This window comes from Pan paniscus, chromosome 1 (genome assembly GCF_029289425.2).
Source record: "Pan paniscus chromosome 1, NHGRI_mPanPan1-v2.0_pri, whole genome shotgun sequence".
In the NCBI taxonomy this organism is placed as follows: Eukaryota; Metazoa; Chordata; class Mammalia; order Primates; family Hominidae; genus Pan; species Pan paniscus.
The window spans coordinates 99,826,149-99,845,090 of record NC_073249.2 but is presented as its reverse complement, the minus strand read 5'-3'; the positions used below and the strand labels follow the sequence as shown (position 1 = coordinate 99,845,090).

The 18,942-nt window shown below is 41.4% G+C and overlaps 1 protein-coding gene across 3 annotated transcripts in view; it reads right to left on the bottom strand.

Annotated features, from left to right (window-relative positions):
* Positions 1–16,712, bottom strand: part of OTUD7B (OTU deubiquitinase 7B) — a 72,960-nt gene extending 56,248 nt beyond the window's left edge. The window contains exon 1 of one of the 3 annotated variants that reach the window (XM_034934387.3): positions 16,325–16,712. The gene's annotated coding sequence lies outside the window, so the exon portion shown is untranslated. Of the gene's footprint in view, positions 1–12,584; positions 12,733–16,324 lie in introns of those variants that run through there. The other 2 variants (XM_034934396.3, XM_014347201.5) reach the window with 2 other exon arrangements.
* Between the last annotated feature and the right edge of the window lie 2,230 nt (positions 16,713–18,942).

Sequence of the window (18,942 nt, the reverse complement as noted above, 5' to 3'; positions counted from 1 at the left end):
TTCTTGAAATTAATCCAAGAAACCAACCCTTCTAAGAGTGAGTCCTATCCCATTATTATTTTTAACACTATTATTGGTAGTGGTGGTGGTGATAACAAGTGCTAACTTTGCAGTTCATAAAATACTTTCAAATGTATTACCTCATTCACTGAAAAAAATGAAGAGGGGATAAAAGGAAATATCATAGGCAATTATCTCAAACATCAAAAACCAAACCCAGCCGGGCGCAGTGGCTCACGCCTATAATCCCAGCACTTTGGGAGGCTGAGGTGGGCGGATCACGAGGTCAAGAGATCGAGACCATCCTGGCCAACATGTTGAAACCCCGTCTCTACTAAAAATACAAAAATTAGGTAGGTGTGGTGGCATGCGCCTGTAAACCCAGCTACTTGGGAGGCTGAGGCAGGAGAATCGCTTGAACCTGGGAGGCGGAGGTCAGGTTGCAGTGAGCTGAGATCACACCACTGCACTCCAGCCTGGTGACAGAGCGAGACTCCATCTCAAAAAAAAAAAAAAAAAAAAAACCCCAATTTTTTGTTTTTTTAAGAGACAAGAGTCTTGCTCTATTAACCAGGCTGGAGCGCAGTGGCACGATCATAGCTCACTGTAACCTCAAACTCCTGGGCTCAGGCAGTCCTCTTGCCTTAGCCTCCTGAGTAGCTAGGACTACAGGCGAATGCCACCATGCCTGGCTAATCAAACCCAATTTAACTGGAACTGAAGAGCAAGCATTTTCAATTCAAGAAGTTATTTCTATCAAAAAAGCATTGGACTGACTCTAGCAATGCAAACATCACAGAAAAAATTTCCCTGTAAATTATCCCCTTAAATGCTAGGTCTAATTGATTCGGTGTATAAATGTTAAGATTACAGTCTCAGCAAGAATTTGACACTATAAATCTTTGTTTACCTCAATCTTTTTCCCAAATGCTTTACCTACAGTTAAATACTTAATAAATATTCTTCTACAGAAGGAATACTAACAATAAAGAAGCTGCTCTAGAAAGACAAACTGACAACATTTAGCATTCAAGGACCTTTTGAAGATTTAACGTTTATTGTGCACCTAATCCAAGTACCATGCATTACTTGTGGGTTAGATACATCCACATAAATCATCTCGCTAACCTCATGAACCATGCCCAGATACTCCTGGATCCCCAATACTAAATTGATTAGCTTTCCAATACCAGACAGTTCTAATACTGGCAACCTTGGCCGGGCACAGTGGCTCATGCCTGTAATCCCAGCACTTTGGAAGGCTGAGGCAGGTGGATCACTTGAGGTCAGGAGTTAGAGACCAGCCTGGCCAACATGGGGAAACCCTGTCTCTACTAAAAATACAAAAATTAGCCGGGCATGGTAGTGCGTGCCTGTAATCCCAACTACTAGGAAGGCTGAGCCAGGGGAATCGCTTGAACCTGGGAGGCAGGGGTTGCAGTGAGCCAAGATCGTGCCACTGCACTCCAGCCTGGGTGACAAAGCAAACCTCCACCTCAAAAAAAAAAAAAAAAAAAAACAAACACTGGCAACCTTGATCCCACCTAATTAATCCTTAGAACTTAACTGGAACTCAATTCCTAATGGAACTCAGCTACTCGCTCTAAGTCTTCAGCATTTTTTTTATGCTTTCTACTAGATAATGCTCAAAATAAATCCTTGCACCTGTTCTGAAGATGCTAACTCCAGAGTAAAGACCACACATCTCAGGTATGGCACACAGTAATAGTGGCCGTAATCTAAAACAAGTCCTCTCTTAGATAGCACAAGCTAAAGAATAAACCTAGAATGCTAACAAAACTGAATTTCAGCTGGGCAAAAGACATTGGATCTTGGTATTGTTTCCAACCTCAAAACTCTTTTCTAGTCCTCTGAATACAGAAAGCTTTTTCTATTTGAATGAATTGAGCAGGCAAGTTTGACTCAAGAGTCCCTACCTGCATACTCATCAGAGAGAACTGAGGGAAAACAAAAAAAATTCCAACTCGCATGACCACATTACAATGTTAACAACACATTACTCACCATTGTGCTACAAGAAAGAACCTGCAAGCAGGCACGAACTTTCAGGAAGCCAAAAAGAAACAAGCAAACAACATTCTCCTAGTTCTCAAAGCACAAACACATTCAAATGCCAAAGCAGGTCACACTGTCCAGTTTATACCCAGGTACAAGTGAGTGGAGAGGGAGAAGGGAGAGGCAAGGGGAAGAGAGGAAAAGCATTATTGTGCAAGTATGCTTTTCAGCACCAAGACACATTTCTTTCTTGGATTCATCAAGACCATTTTTAACAACAACAACAAAAAAAACTGGGGTTCCACCTATTTTTATGCCTTTATATATTCACAGAGAACATTCAATATATGTAAACAGTGGCATAATGTAACAATGGTTGCAGACATTCCTTTTGGAATCCATTAGAGCTATATCTAAATCCTACCTGTTACTTTCTTGATTTGTGACCTTGGGTAAATTATTTAACGTCTCTATTGCTTAGCAGATACTTCATTTGACATTCACTATAGCATCCTCAGGACCTTAAACAGTGCCTAAATCACACTAATACATACTTTGAATGAATTAATCTGTAAGGTTGCATAACAGTATCTATTTTATGGCATTGCTATGAGTATAAATGAGGTGTTATATAAAATGTTTAGTATAACTCAGGCTAGGATCTTGCTACTAAAGAGTAAAGTTTTCTTCCCTTTATTCTCCAGCCAGGTCAGAAGTTATGACAGACGAGCTGTGGCCACGAATAAGATAGGATAAGCATGGAAGAAGCTAAGCATTAGAAGATGTTTACTACTATCATCATGGGCCATACCTAGGATGACTGGTGCTTATTCTGGAGTTAGAAGCCTAATAACAGGCACAAGGATTTCTTGTGAGCATTACCTAGCAGAAAACATTTAAAAATGCTTAAGACTGTGACAGCAAGGAGCTGAGTTCCAGGAAGCAGCTGAGTTCCTAGTCAAAAAATCCGAGAATATTTAGTCTTGGCAGACGAAATTAAATAACAGTGCCAGTCCCTTATGGTAGGTGCACAACAAGTGTTAGCTGATTCAGAAAATTGTATTTTCAATCCTCAAGTATCTGTTATCACATAGATAAAAGTCTGGCAAAAGAAGAAAACAAGAAAAGGGGTAGGAACGAGTCACATCTTAAATATGCCTGACTATGTATTTTAAAAGCAAATACAAAAGATCTAAGGCTATTCAACCCCGTAAAAAATCTCCTATTAGCAAAAATACTCAATTGATTTATAGTATTTACTCTCCCTTTCAGGTAATAAGATCTATGTCAGTAAATTGTTTTTAACTGCTGACAGGGTAAATAAGGCTCAAAGATTTGGGTCTAAAGCTCTCTTCCTTTTACTAAAAAAAAGACTAATGGGCCTTTGAGGCTACTTCACCCACAGCTTTCAACTCAAGCAAGCCTACCTTCTTGCAGGGAGAGTGGGGGGACACTAATTGTATCTTCAAATTGGGAGTCAGAGAGACTATGCACTTAAATCCAAAATCTGAAGAAATCTTTCCCCTTGAATATGACGAATTGAATCTCAGAAGATAGCTCTAAGAAACCCAGGCCACTATTGCATTAAGAGCCTGATAGACTAAGTACACACATTTTGTGTCTAAATATAAGGAAAACCCATACGGAACTGAAACAGCTTGTGGTTAAACCTCACCATAATGTGGTCTTCAACTTCCCATTTTGTTTTCCAGGCATCGTTCTGTTTTTAACCACTTGACCCATCTCTTCTCAAGCAATGTGATCTAGTAGAAAGAGCACTAAACAACAATCAAAAGAACGGACGATACACACCAAGTCCTACTACTTACTAGGCATGCAAACATAAACCAGTTACTTAAACCCTGAATTCAGTATCCACTGAGAATGCTGATCCAGACTCAGTACCTTTCAAAGCTGTCTACCAAGGTACCCCACTTTGGAGAGGCATCAGAAACCCACCAAACCCAGCTCTCCCTATTGCTATTACCCAGACTGAAAATGTGTGATCATTCTTATCTAACCTTTTTCACGATAATCAGTTACCAAATTCTCCTTATCTCTCTTCAAATTACTCAAATCTCTCCCCCTTTCTGCATTACCGTTACCCTTGTAGACAGTCTTTTTCCTGGACTATTATAACAGTCCTCTAACTGGTATCCTTTCCTCTATTTTATACCACAAGGCTGAATCAGTTTTCCTAAAATACTAATTCATACAATACAATTCCCTACTCAGAGATTTCTCAGTATAAGTATAAAAACCAAATTCCTTTGGCTGAGATTTAAGTCTCACTCCAATTTATCTAACTCCCTAACTTTACTAACTTTACTGATCTTATTGCCCTCCTAGGTAAAACACTGTGCTACAAACTACTTTTCCTGCCCCCAAAACAAGGTGAGCTCAGCTCGCTGGTTCTCCACCTTGAATGTTTCCCTGCTATATTTCTCTCTTCTCTAAGGTCTAGATTACCATAAAGGTAAAACTTTTCCCTATCTATTCCCTTTAAACTTCTATATAGCTATGTAACTGTACTCCTCACTTGGTACTTAGTACCTAGGACTTGTATTACTATTTATCTATTTATGCAAATATTCAGTGTTCACAAATAATTAGTGAGTTCTTAATGACTTTGACTGTTTCTATAATATACTGGAAGCCTAACTTTTCAGAGAACAGATATCCAATAAACTGTTGACAGTAACTACTACCTTAGACAAGTCATTTAAATTTTCTGGGTCTCATTTTCCTCACCTAGAAAATGACAATATGTAAATCTCTTTTCAGTTCTAAAATGCTATATGATATTAGATATACTGCTACATAGCCTGTATTTGTTTCTCACATTTTTTTCTTTATATGCATTTATCTGTATGTAACCATGTCCTATGTAACCCAGAATATAAATTCCCAAGGGGCCAGTTCTCCTCCTGCTTATTTATTTACTGGGTAACTCCTCCTTGGCATCTCCTTAGTGCATTGTCCCCAGATTCCAGTGCACAGCAAGTGTTCGGTGGAAAGGAATTTGTAGTTTCAATCAGGAAATTTGCATAGATGATTTAAATCTCAATTTTCATAATGAATTAGTATATTATACAAAATTACAAAGATGTGAGAAAGAAGGAACTTAAAGTTGTTAAAATGACAGGACACCTTGTGCCAAATAGCCAGGAATTTATTTTAGGCAAGCAAAGAAGCTAGGACACAGAAACTCTTAAGTCTAACTCTCAAATTCTATTTTCAGAGTTCTAAGAAGGGGTATGGAAAGTCTCTATTCATGTCAGTAAACAACAGGGACCAAGTATTGTTCATGTCAGAGAATCCTGTCCCTTAGAACTGATAGAAATTTTCAGGAAATGGATGGTTTCATACTTAGCCAGGTGAGCTACCAGTTCAAGGGAGGCAAAAGCAGATGCTCACAATGGAACACATAAGAGGAAATAAGTTTCTAAAATATATTTTTGTTGGAGCTAGGCATGTTGGCACACACCTATAGTCCCAGCTACTCACAAGGCTGAGGTAGGAGGATGGCTTGAGCCCAGGAGTTCAAGACCAGCCTGGGCAACATAGTGAGACCCTGTCTCTAATAAATAAATAAACAAACTACATTTTTGTTAGTTAGCATCATTGTATTTTCCCATTGTCGTGTCTTAATTCTTCACATGCGACTACCTTCATGTAAATATCAATATTAATTAACACTAAAGCCTCAGAGGAATACGCTCTTCCTTTTCTTTTGATGTTAGCTGTTAATGATTCAAAAGGCACTAGTAGACTAACTCATTTAAAATGACCCTGACTTTTCAAAGAACTATTTTAGAACACAGCACTGGCACTTTCAAAGCTGCATTCTATCTATAATATTCTCTAAGTAGGTATCTGTAGAGTGTGGCCTGGATACAACTTTGATTAGTTAATATAAAAGGCTTATAAAGAATTCTAAGCCAGTTGTGGGAAAGATTATATCCTGCTGGAGAAAAAAGAAAATCAGGAACGTTTTTGTGGAAGAGATAGTTTACACTGGGACTTTAAGAATGGGTAAGTTTAAAAACAAAACAAAACAAAACAGGGCAAGTGGGAGCTGGGCATGGTGGCTCACGCCTGTAATCCAACACTTTGGGAGACTGAGGCAGGCAGATCACTTGGGGTCAGGAGTTCGAGACCAGCCTGGCTAACATTAGGAAACCCTGTCTCTACTAAAAAATACAAAAATTAGCCGGGTGTGGTAGCGCGCACCTGTAGTCCCAGCTACTTGGGAGGCTGAGGCAGGACAATCACTTGAACGCCGGAGGTAGATGTTGCAGTGAGCAAAGATGGCACCACTGCACTCCAGCCTGGGTGACGGAGCAAGACCCTGTCTTAAAAAAAGAAAACAAAAAACAAACAAACAAAAAAACAGGACAAGTGGGGAGGGCAATGGAGAAAACAGGTTTAAAATTTAGGTGACTGAATGAACTAGATCTACCTGTAGACACATCTGAAAAGCAATGTTGAGAAAAAAAGTTACAAAAGGATACATACATGATCCTATTTATGTAAAATTTCAAAACAAAACTGTATGTTGCCTATGAATACATATGTGGGGCCAGGCATGGTGGCTCATGCCTGTAATCCCAGCACTTTAGGAGGCCAACGTGGGCAGATCACTTGAGGTCAGGAGTTCAAGACCAACCTGGTCAATAAGGGCAAAACTCCGTCTCTACTAAAAATACAAAAATTACCTGGGCACTGTGGCACGCACCTGTAATCCCAGCTGCTCGGGAGGCTGAGGCAAGAGAATCGCTTGAACCCGGGAGGCAGAGGTTGCAGTGAGCAGAGATCGTGCCACTGCACTCCAGCCTGGGTGACAGAGCAAGACTCCATCTCAAAAATAAATAAATAATAAATAAATAAATAAAGATGTGGCAGGGCGGAGGAAGTATAAAACATGAAGGAATGAACACATCAATTCAGGCCAGTAGTCATTTCTTGAGAAAGAGGAAGGAGGAAAGGATGCAGGGTGGAACTTCAGCTATATCTATAACATTTAATATTTTAAAGGGAGTAAGACATCTAACAAATATGACAAAATGTTAATGTCCATCAAGTTGGGGTTGTAGACTCAAAATTGCCTGAGTTTTTCCCCTGAACTTTTCTAAATGTTTGAAATATCTCATTATGCAAAACTGTAAAATTAATAAAGGGCCAGGTGATTGGATGAATAGAGGAGTCAACACAAAAACAGTCAGGAGCAGAATGGTTTCCCAAAACTATAAGGAGATATCTGACTTGTTCAGTTTTAGACTGAAGAGGAGCCTTCACATCCCTCAAACAGCAGCGCTTAGAACAGGGTAGAGTGGGGACTGACAAAAATGGACAAGAAGGTTTATTGCCATCTCAAATCAGATAGCAGAGGGGAGTGAAAAACCACCTTCCCAGATAATTTAAATGCTAGTGTAACCAAGTTATCTCCCCTAAAACAGCCAAGAAAACTTCCAGTTACACAGGAATTCAGATAAGTACTCACTGTGAGTAGCTATTCTGTGCCTCCTCTCTACCCACCCCTTCCCTCTCCCAAATACTCACAAACAAAAACAAAATGTACCCTTGCCCACTTGAGAAAGAATTAAGACTTGGCAGCTCTGCTTAAGTGGACAGCTTCCAAACCAAGGCCCTCCTCTGGGGAAGATGCTGACAGAGCCCAGAGAAAAGAATTTAAAAATCACAACTCAGACAAGTTTTGAGGAAGGCCTATCAATGGAAGGTATCCATCCTTCCACACGTCCTTAAGTCCCAATTTCTCCCAGGGGAATCTAAGGACTTAGAGGATGCCCTCTACCCTGTTCTGTTCTCCTCCAGCAAAAGTGACTAAAACACAAAATCCAAACTCTCGCTTAGCACTTTAAAACCAAACAATTTCCCTCCACAAAAATCCAATGAAAATGAAAATACAGGGAAGATGCAGAATCTGAGTATTTAATATTTTAAAGAGAGTAAGACATCTAAAACAAATATGACAAAATGTTAATGTCCATCAAATTTGGGATGTAGGCTCAAAATTGTTTCTGTTTGGGTTTTTTCCCTGAACTTTTCTAAATTTTGTTTAGATATTCTTTTTTTTTTTAGATAAATATACTTTTAATCAGTGCCCAATTTATCACAGCTTATTTAACAAGTTTCAGTGGCACAAATAAAACTAAGTTTAAAAGAAAACAACTTAAAGGGAGCTTAGTGGCAGAGATAAAGACATGCAACAAAACAAATACCTTGACATTCTTCTACATCTGAATCACTACAGCTGAAAAATCCTAACACCTCATTCAGCCCAGTCCAGGGCACTGAACTGCCCCTCTTCCCAATGGTACTCTCAGGGAACATCTTTCTCAGTCAGACCTAGGAAAATACCTCTATTCACTTTGGACTGGTTAAAAAAAGACAGTAGAATGGAATGATGTTAAGTCCTTCTATCTGCTAGTACAATGCAATGTGGCAGAATGACACAAACACTGAAATGGGACTTGGGAGAGAAGAGAGAGGTGAACTCACCTTTATTAATCACCTAGTACATGCTGAAGACTGAATTCTAGACTAAGCTATCACAGAACCACTTCTGTGATCCTGAGTAAACCTCAGGTATTCTATTTGAAAATGAATGAGGAAAACTAAGAAAGCATCGCAGTCCCGCCAGTTGTCTGATTCCATGAATCTGTAAATATGATCACTCTCAATAAATGTGTTCAGTATAATGAAGTTATTGAAAGGAATTTTGCTTTCTCCATCTCCAATCCACCCTACACACCACTGACATCATCTTTCTAGGATGTGAAACTTATTAAATGGCTCATGATATACTGCAGTATAAGATAAAGCTCCAGGCCGGGCGTGGTGGCTCACGCCTGTAATCCCAGCACTTTGGGAGGCCGAGGCGGGCGGATCACGAGGTCAGGAGATCAAGACCATCCTGGCTAACATGGTGAAACCCCGCCTCTACTAAAAGTACAAAAAATTAGCCGGGCATGGTGGCGGGCGCCTGTAGTCCCAGCAACTCGGGAGGCTGAGGCAGGAGAATGGCGTGAACCCGGGAGGCAGAGCTTGCAGTGAGCTGAGATTGTGCCACTGCACTCCAGCCTGGGTGACAGAGCAAGACTCTGTCTCAAAAAAAAAAAAAAAAGATAAAGCTCTGTATGATCCAGCGTTGCCTACCTCTTCAGCCTGCCCTCCATCCCATCCTCCAGCCATAATGATTAAGTAAAAGTTACCTGAAGAAGTCTGGCCTTCATTCCTTTAAGATTTGTTCATGGTATTTTCTCAGACTGGAATGTAATTCTTGTCATCTGTAGAGTATATCCTTAATTCATCTTTCAAGACTCAGCTCAAATGCTAACTCCTCAGGGAGGCTCTTTCCAACCTCAGCGTTCCCAAGGCAGAACTGACCCTTGGGCTCCCACTCTCCCTGCTGCATACTTCTATCACAGCATCTATCACACTTCATTCTATCTATATATTTACATATCTGTCTCCTCCCACTAGACCCATACGCTCCTCGTGGGTTCCTTGTCTCCCTTACCTCCATCTCAGTGCCTAGGACGGTGTTTACAAGATAGGAGACATGTTTAGGTTTAGACGTGTTTAGGTTTATCAGTACCATTTTCTTTGCCCTTCTGCTCTTTCCCTAAACTTTAGTCCTCAGAGAGCTTATTAATTCTCTTGGCTACAGCTACCACATCTAGGCCATGGATTGCAAAACTGCATTTCCAAACCTACCCCCATCTTTACCCCAGCTCACACCCAGGACAGCCTTCATTTGGACATTTCATTGCCACTTTAAATCCAACACATCGCATATTATACTCATCATATTTCCCTAAAATGAGGAAAGCTTCCTAACTTCTTTATTTCACTCAATGTCTCAGACACCCAGGCACAACGTGTCACAGTTGTAGTTGACTCATCACCCTTCTTCATCTCCCACATCCACCCCTCATTAATTTCCATTTTTCCTTCACAGTCTCTTTTTCACTCTTTCCTCTCCTTAGCCTACCCTCCACAACTCTAACTCGGGCCTCATCACTTCACACACCCCCAGTGTCAATCTCCATTCCCTCCCAGCCAACCTGTGTATTAGTATCATCATACTGCTATTATATTCAAAAATCTTCTACCATTTAAAATATAAAGTTGACCGGGCACGGTGGCTCATGCCTGTCATCCCAGCACTTTGGGAAGCTAAGGTGGGCGGATCACTTGAGGTCAGGAGTTTGAGACCAGCCTGGCCAACATGGTGAAATCCTGTCTCTACTAAAAATACAAAAATCAGCTGGGCATGCTGGTGCACGCCTGTAATCCCAGCTACTCAGGAGGCTGAGGCACGAGAATCACTTGAACCCAGGAGGCGGAGGTTGCAGTCAGCCAAGATTGTGTCACTGCACTCCAGCCTGAGCTGGACAACAGAGCAAGACCCTGTCTCAAAAAAATAATAAATAAATAAATAAATTATATATATATATATAAACTTATAAGCCTAGCTTTTTAACACCCTCTATAAACATAGCTCCAAACCAACCTACCCACCTTCATTTCACTACTGCTCACTGCCACTCAGGTTAGTCTCCTCACCGCCCCAAGAACATCTCAGGTATAGTCCTGTTTCCAGGCTTTTGCTTGATCCCTTTCAGCTCCAATATGAAATGTTTTGTTATCCTCTTCATCTTCATCCCTTGTACCTAATACAATAACATTTATTCATTTATTTTTTTATTTATTTTGGAGACAGAGTCTTGCTCTGTCACCCAGGCTGGAGTGCAGTGGTGCTATCTCGGCTCTTTGCAACCTCCATCTCCTGGGTTCAAGTGATTCTCCTGCCTCAGCCTCCTGAGTAGCTGGGATTACAGGCGTGAGCCACCGTGCCTGGCCTATTTTTTTATTAAGATCTGAAATGAGTTATAATTCCTCTGTGACATAACTACCTGAGTACTCCTCTCCCCAAATACCTACGGTATGAGGTCTGCACTATGCAACTAACAATATAGTTTCACATTTTAAAATTTTGTGTGGCATATTAAGAGGCTCAGCAAGTATTCATTCCTTTTTATTCTTCTTACTCCCAACTGGACTGTAAACTCTTCAAGGACACAAAGTTGTCATTTTTCCTAATCCTCCGTAGCACCTAGCAAAGAATTAAACTCATAGCGGGTCACTACAAATAACAGTTTAGTAATTTTCTTATCTACAGCTATTTCTTAGAGGAAATAAAGGGCTAAAGTATAATCCTAAAAAAAGCACAGTTGAAAAAATCCCTATCTAGTTGTATAAAATAAGATTCCTGACTTTTCCACCTGATTTCTAGCTCAGAAATACTACAATCTCCTGACTCAAGAAGTAAATAATAATCCTGTGCTCGTGACATCACAGTTTGGTAATGATTATAAAGAGGTGGGGGAGAGTGGCAGGGATGGAGAAAAGCAAGTCAACTGGAGAAAAAAAAAAAGGGATGAAAGAATGGCATGTGATTTTGTTTACTTCTTAAATGTGGACACTTCTGCCCATTCCTTTTTTTTTTTTAATTGGACATACTTTCAAACAACTTTCCTACAGGAGGAAAAATCTGACAGATTTTCAATGAAGCTGATATCTGGAAGAGCCTCTACAAAGCACAAGTCCTTTGAGAAAGCCGGCTTAATCTTCAACAACACAACATAATGTAGTGGCATTCGTCCAGATACTGTGAATGAAGGCTCATTCTGGCTGGAACACAAGCATCACCTGCCAGTCATTCTCAGACATAAGACAGACAGCCTAGGAGGCCACATTGGATCCATACAGATTTTGAAAAGAAATTGGTCTATCAACATATTCAGTGTAGTCTAGTCTTAATTATCTACAAATGGATTATTTATTTTACGGATTTCTAAGGCCAAATCTTTAATGCAAGAATGACTGTTCTTCATCATCAGTGTACTCTCCCCACCATCAGGTAATATAAGCTTAGAAATGCAAATTTATTTCAATATTAGTATGATCCCCAAAAATGAAAATAAATCTGGTTTAAAAAATAATGTATTTTCGGCCGGGCACACTGGCTCACGCCTGTAATCCCAGCACTTTGGGAGGCCGAGTCAGGCGGATCACGAGGTCAGGAGATCAAGACCATCCTGGCTAACACGGTGAAACCCCATCTCTACTAAAAATACAAAAAATTAACCGGGCATGGTGGTGGGCGCCTGTAGTCCCAGCTACTCGGGAGGCTGAGGCAGGACAATGGCATGAACCTGGGAGGCAGAGCTTGCAATAAGCTGAGATTGCGCCACTGTACTTCAGTCTGGGAGCAAAGTTGTCATTTTTCCTAATCCTCCATAGCACCTAGCAAAGAATTAAACTCATAGTGGGTCACTACAAATAACAGTTTAGTAATTTTTCTTATCTAAAACTATTTCTTAGAGGAAATAAAGGGATAAGGTATAATCCTAAAAAAACACAGTTGAAAATAACCAAGAAATGTCTTTGTTAAGTTCTGAATTACCTACAACAGTGCTCCCTACATTAGCAGAGACAACTGAGAGTTAAATGCACTTGAAACATAATGCTGTCCTTACTATAAGCTCTTGAGGAGAATCCGGCCATAGTCTTGAGACTTCCCCACAGGTTGGTGCACTACGAGACAGGCACAAGCAGGCTCAGCATAGTAAGGTGTGTAAACACAAAAACTTCTACAAGGAATCTTATGCCTCCTGGCTGTATCCCTTCAGGTTAGGATGGTACAGAAAATAAGAGTCACAATGTACGGATGCCTGCCTGATTCCTTGTCCCTGAGTTCCTGAACCAAAGGGCTCAATATTTCTCATTAAATCCGTCCTTTGTTCAAGGACCTACAATGATTCTATTGACCCTTCTATCAACACCCAACAGAGTCTGGCTTCTGAGTCCCCTCCACCCTCTTGCCTGCTCTACCCATGACTTGCCCAACCCACATTCTCTACAGTCACTCTCATATATTCCCCCCACTCACAACTTAGTCATTCATATCATCATTGCACACTGTACATTCTATACTTTCTGTTTGGAAGATCCTTTCTTTTCTTTTATTCCCAACACAGTAACTATTTCATTTACTTGAATGCTCACATTTTACAGATAAGGAAAAGAAGTTAACTTGTCCAAGGTCACATGGTAAAAAATAGCCGCAAGGTCTGAACGAAGACCCATCTAACTCAATAGCCCATACCTCTTTATGACTCATCCACAGCCTCCCAAGTCCATTTCAAAATTTACTGACTCAGAAATCTCCCCAATTTATTTCACTGATTCTTTGTTACTTTAAGTCTTCTCAGCCCTTACATACTTATCAGCACGTTAAATTTGCTTTTGTCTATATGTTGTTTCCTAAATGTTAAAGCTCATAATAGTCTGCCTTCCCATATTTATATACCACCTTTCCCATCCACCCTCAACCCCAAGAGCAAAGACACATGTCTTTACATCTTTTATACCTCCCTAACGCCTGTCACTGGAGCATGGAGACTGCTTTATCCAGAGAAGTGTTCAATCATTACTCAGCAAGGATGTCTTATTTAAAAACAAACAAACAACTCTCTTCTATTATATTAAAAAGTCAACTGAATTCAGGCATTCATGAGAAAAACTGCCCTGTATCTATCTTCCAGTTACACAAATTTTTAATTACCTGAATTTATCAGAGGCTACAAAAAAGATTCCACAGTCTGCTATTCCACAGCTCCTAAGTTCCCATAGGAAAGATACTGCTGAGGTCACATTTCAAAGCGCTGTTTAAGGATTTTCCCTTTGGTGGGATGAGTGTTTAGGGTAAGGAGAGTGCTACTCATACACACATACACCCACACTATAATGGCCAATGTCTTTTAGCATGCTTAAGATACTCAGGAGCTCCAAAACTTTGACAAGTGGCACTTAGTGCCCTCATAACAATCAGAATACTTATTTTGGTTACATACATTGAATCTCAAAATTGCAAATAAAGCCTCCTGAGAACTAGGAATAGTGGTGGACTACCAGGCAGCTCTCCACTCATTCCTAGGCTTCTTCAACCCCTTTGATCCCCATGCCCTGGAATAAAGTATGCAGTTCAACTTAGGGAGTTGCTAGATGCAGATAAAAATAGAATATACCCAGATATCATCACTAATATTGGCACCAATCAACTCACACAGATCAAAACAATTATTGATCATCAACAGATTCTGGGAAAGGTGTATGTGGTTTTTAAAAATTAGATTTTCGTCTCCAAATTAAGTCTTTTTTTAAATAGGGGTCTCAAAAGAAAGATTAAACAAATAAAGCTTTGGGAAATTTTCCAAGTTGTTGGCAACATAAGGCCACTAAAGGCCACCTAATGATTAGCATTCATTACCGGTCACCGGGCCTTATACAAGTCAGTAGATAGCCAGCTCTTGCTTTGGCAAAGTTTTACATTTTTTTCCGAGGGAGTCTTCAGTATTAAAAGCAAGGAATAAGTCAAATAAGGCAACGACAATAAAAAATTAGTTTGGCACTATCTTCCTTCCATCTTTTCTTCTATCTTGAAAGTGTAATGTCCAAAGCAGATATCTGTTCAATTCTAAATTATTCATGTTAACGGATAATTATTGGCAGAAAGGTGGTGATAATCAAAAATGAGGGTAAAATCGAAAAAAATCTATTTTGGTTTTGGAATATATGTTTTCAGCATATTTACCTTCTTAATTATTCCTAGTATGAGCTAATATTTGCATTGATTTGCAATCTCTAAGTACATAGTAACTGGCCACTTTGTCAGGGAGGTGCTCTGAGGCAAGCTGGGTCAATAGTGGAAATTAGAACGGTCGGGGGTATTCAGCCTGCAGAGGAGCAACATCAAGTTCATTTATTTTACAGTTTTGTTCAGCCTTCAAAATATCAATAGACTAGCACAGCAGGTTGGTTACTAAACGTTAAAAGAACTACTTGAAAAACAATGAAGACAAAGCGTATAATTAATTCTTCATTGTTTGCGCATAATGTATTTGTAAGTTATACACAGCAAATATTTAACTACCTCTGATTCTCCCTAGCCACCCAGCTTCCGTCCCTGAAGTCTTCCCCCATCAGGAATGCAATCTCATTTAGTAGGAAGAAAATTTTCTACATGTTTTCAGAAGTTACATAGCATAGAAACTGTTTTTTAAATATTTAGGGGTTAGCAACTCTTTGGAGCCAGTCTTACCGCCACCTCTTTCTCTACTCTGTCCTTTTCCACCTTTGAAATAGATTCTGAAAGACAAAGGGATCCAGCCTCCTCAAAAATCTCCTAAATATACAGTACTAGAGGCCAAAGACTGAAAAATTAGCAGCATGTGAATTTCTAAGCAAAGCGTTACGTAGTACGTATAAAAAGATAAGGAAAATAAAAGTCAACGTCCTGCTAATTCTAGGCTTTGCATTCGTGAAAAGCTGCCTGAAAAGTTTGTGGGGAACTTCTTCCATAAAATTCCACCAGTCAGTTTCTAATTTCAAATTTTTACATCTTTATTGTGCCCAGAGAAGCCACCTAGGTTAGACAGAAAGACTACCACGAGCGGGGAGAAAGAGACTCTGAGCGCTGGTCCTTGTGAGCCGACAAGCTAAAAATACGCCGGCCCAGTAAACAAATCCCATTCCATCCCGACCGGAGCCACACCGTTAACCTAGTAATTATGAGAAGAGTGAGATCACGCAGCCCCCGGCTTACTCATCATCAGCTTCTAAAGTTTCCATCGGCTCATGGCAACTTTTCTTTTTTCTAAAGTTCTTAAGACTGCCCTAGAATCCGTCAACCTCCGTCTCTCTCTCTCTCTCACACACACACACACAAACACACACACACACCTTTTTCTCGCCTTTCCTCCATTACTGTATGCACCTTAGTTTGGCTATCAATAGGAATAAGCTTATTTGCTTTTCATTTTAGTATTATATTGAGATTTTAAATGAACTTTATCCTACTGTGGGGATAATACACTGCATCTTAATCACCTTAAAACTCCACCATCCCTCCCGAAAGTCTAGCTGACAAGGGGGGACCGTCCAAACTGGCCAGCACAGCTCAGGAAGGGAGGCCGGGAGCTGGAGAGCGCGGGGGTAGGAACGTAGGACGCAGGTGAAAGGGAGGAGGAAAGATTGGGACGAAGCAAGGAGCAGTCAGGGCGAGAAAGGAGTGCCGAGGGGAGATGGCTTCGGGTGAAATAGATTCAGAAAGGAGAAAGCGGACAGTGGCGATCTGAGGAGCAGAGTTTGCGAGTCTGAGAAGCCGGGAGGGGCGGGAGCAGACGGGGGACGGTGTCAGGACGGGGGGCTCCGTTACCCTCGCGGGCTCCCGGGGCAAGGCCCTAGGCCGGGGCGGAGCGCGGGGCCCGGCCGCCTCTCCTCATTCCTCGGCAGTGACCCCGGGGTCCGGCCGGCCCCTCCCCCGACGGCGATGGAGGTGGAGACTGCGACCGCAGCTGTTGCTCCGCACGGGATCTGGAGCTGGAGCCAGAAAGGACTGATCGGGACTGGCCTCCCGCAGTGGCTTTTTGCCCGCTCCGCACCGCACCCGGTCGCCACTCCGGCTCCGGCGCCTGGTTCAGGATCGGTGGCTTTCTGCTGTCCGGCCGGAAACAGGCGCCAGTTTCCGGCCGGAGCGGGTTGGTGGTGACACCCAAGCCGCCCCCGGGCCTCCTCCCGCTCCGCCCCGTCGCAGCCCCGCCTTTAGCGCCGCTCCCCAGGCTGCGGCCAGTTTGGCGCTTGCCCCGCGCGTGACCCCGTGTTTTCCCGACCCGAGTCCCTAAAGCTCCTGGTCTGGAGCATTCTTGAACAGGAGTTGGAGGAGTACAGGGTGGACTCTTAGGACTCTGGGGTAGAATCAGTTGGCTACAGCCGTTGGGAAGGAGCTGAAAGGGGTGGAGTAGTTGTAGAAAGGTGAGAGAGATGAAAATACTTCAGAATGAAAAGACTGAAATTCTAGTAACTCTACACAATCATTCTGGAGTGACCGGAGGAAAATTAGCTTCTTCCACACCAGTCTCCACCCAATTATATACTTCTCTTGTTCCTTCACTCTTGAAGTGAACATATCCTTCTCTGTAAACACTTAATATTTATTTACTTGCATAACAGTGATACCCTGTTGATACATCTGCTTTAGACTGCTAACAGTAAAAAAAAAAACTTACATAGTGCGTTTGTTATGTCTTCTAGTGCGTTTGTTATGTCTTTTAAAACATTATGGCATAATTCAAACATGTATTGTATCCCTGTGATGTGTATCACTGCGCTCAGTGATACAGGGGGATACAAAAATTAACAAGACATAATCCCAGACATCAAAGGTTTTACAATTTAGTAAAATACATAAAACTATATTATATGTGGCAGAACTTGTATGTGTCCTACCCGAGTGACAATGAGCTATGGCTATGAGAACATAATAAGCCATCCTTGTCACATAGTAGACCTTCCATATTTGTTGAATGAATGAATAAGTATTAGGCCTGTGTGGACTGTTTCAAGAAAGAAAGGCCATTTAATAAATACCTCTTTATGACAAACACAAAACGATGCCAACCCCGGCTATACTCTAACAAAAGACATTTGAAATTTTAATTCAGATTCCTAACATTATAGCACCTGGTCTGCATATTCAAAATAATGTATTGTCTAATTGTGCCCATTATGCCTATGTAAAAACAAATACTCTAGTCAACTTTTCTTTCCCCTCACTTCTTCCTCAGTTTCTAAAGGGGAGGCGTGGGGCATAGGCATTTTAGAATTGTCTAGCTCAGAATAGGAAACTGACACCTGAAACAGGGAAACTTCCTAGACAGCTATATCTCTTAGGGATACACCTGGGTTTACAATCGAAAATTTAGGGCTGGGCCCAAGGCTGTCCACACATACTAAGGCCAAACAAGTCAGAGTGCCTTGCATGGGGGCATATCCAAGACATACAATACAGGTTGACAAGTAAAGTCATTTGGCGTGGGCTTCAAGCGTATAGGGACCACAAATTTTAGCTACCGTTTAGTGGTAAATTTAAGGAGGAGAGCAGGATGAGATTTGGTCATCTAAATTGACTCTAACTGAACTCTAACTGAACTGAACTGGAAGGGTACGGGGGTGGACGCTTGGGACTCTGGGGTAGAATCAGTTGGCTACAGCCGTTGGAAAGGAGCTGAAAAGGGTGTCGTTCTAGAAAGGTGAGAGGGATGAAAATACTTTAGAATGAAAAGACTGAAATTCTAGTAACTCTACACAAACATTCTGGAATGATTGTGACAACAATCACTGACCACACCTACCCTTTGCTAGTTAAATCTGAAATGGGAGCACAGATCTGTAGAAGAGGAGCCTCAAAATCTGAAAGTTGCCTTGTTTCACCACAGCTGTCCAGAACCAGGTTATACCCATATAAATATGTCTTTCTAATCTTAACGCCACTGCCACAGACTTAATAGAACCAGGCGTGGAGCTCAAAGGCACTCTACCCTCAATATAAGACAGACTTTTTCTTTTGGCAGTGACCGTAGAAAGTCTCCAGATTTGAAAGCTGGGCCAAGTTGCTGGTCAAAGTCATTTAAGTGACCACACTTTATAGGCTTGCCTGGAAATTTAGGGGCCAGGAAGTGATGGGGTCACAGTTGCTTTGTGCCTATTTCTTGCTCTGACCATCCATCATTCATTGTTGTTTGTGCAGTTGCTCAATGGGCTGCTTGTCTTTGGTCAGCCCAGGCTGTGTGGGTAGCAGTGTGGTCAGCTGGGCTGGGAGCCAGGCCACCTGGGTTCTGGTCCCAGCTCAACCAGTCCCTAATCCATTAAGTGACTCCCTTCCCATTCCTGTGTCTCAGTTTCTCTGCCTAGAAACTAGAGGCTTCTTCTCTAGTGATATGCAGCCATTTAGGCTGGCACTAGGTTGGATGCTCAGAGGCAGCTGTTTAATGTAGA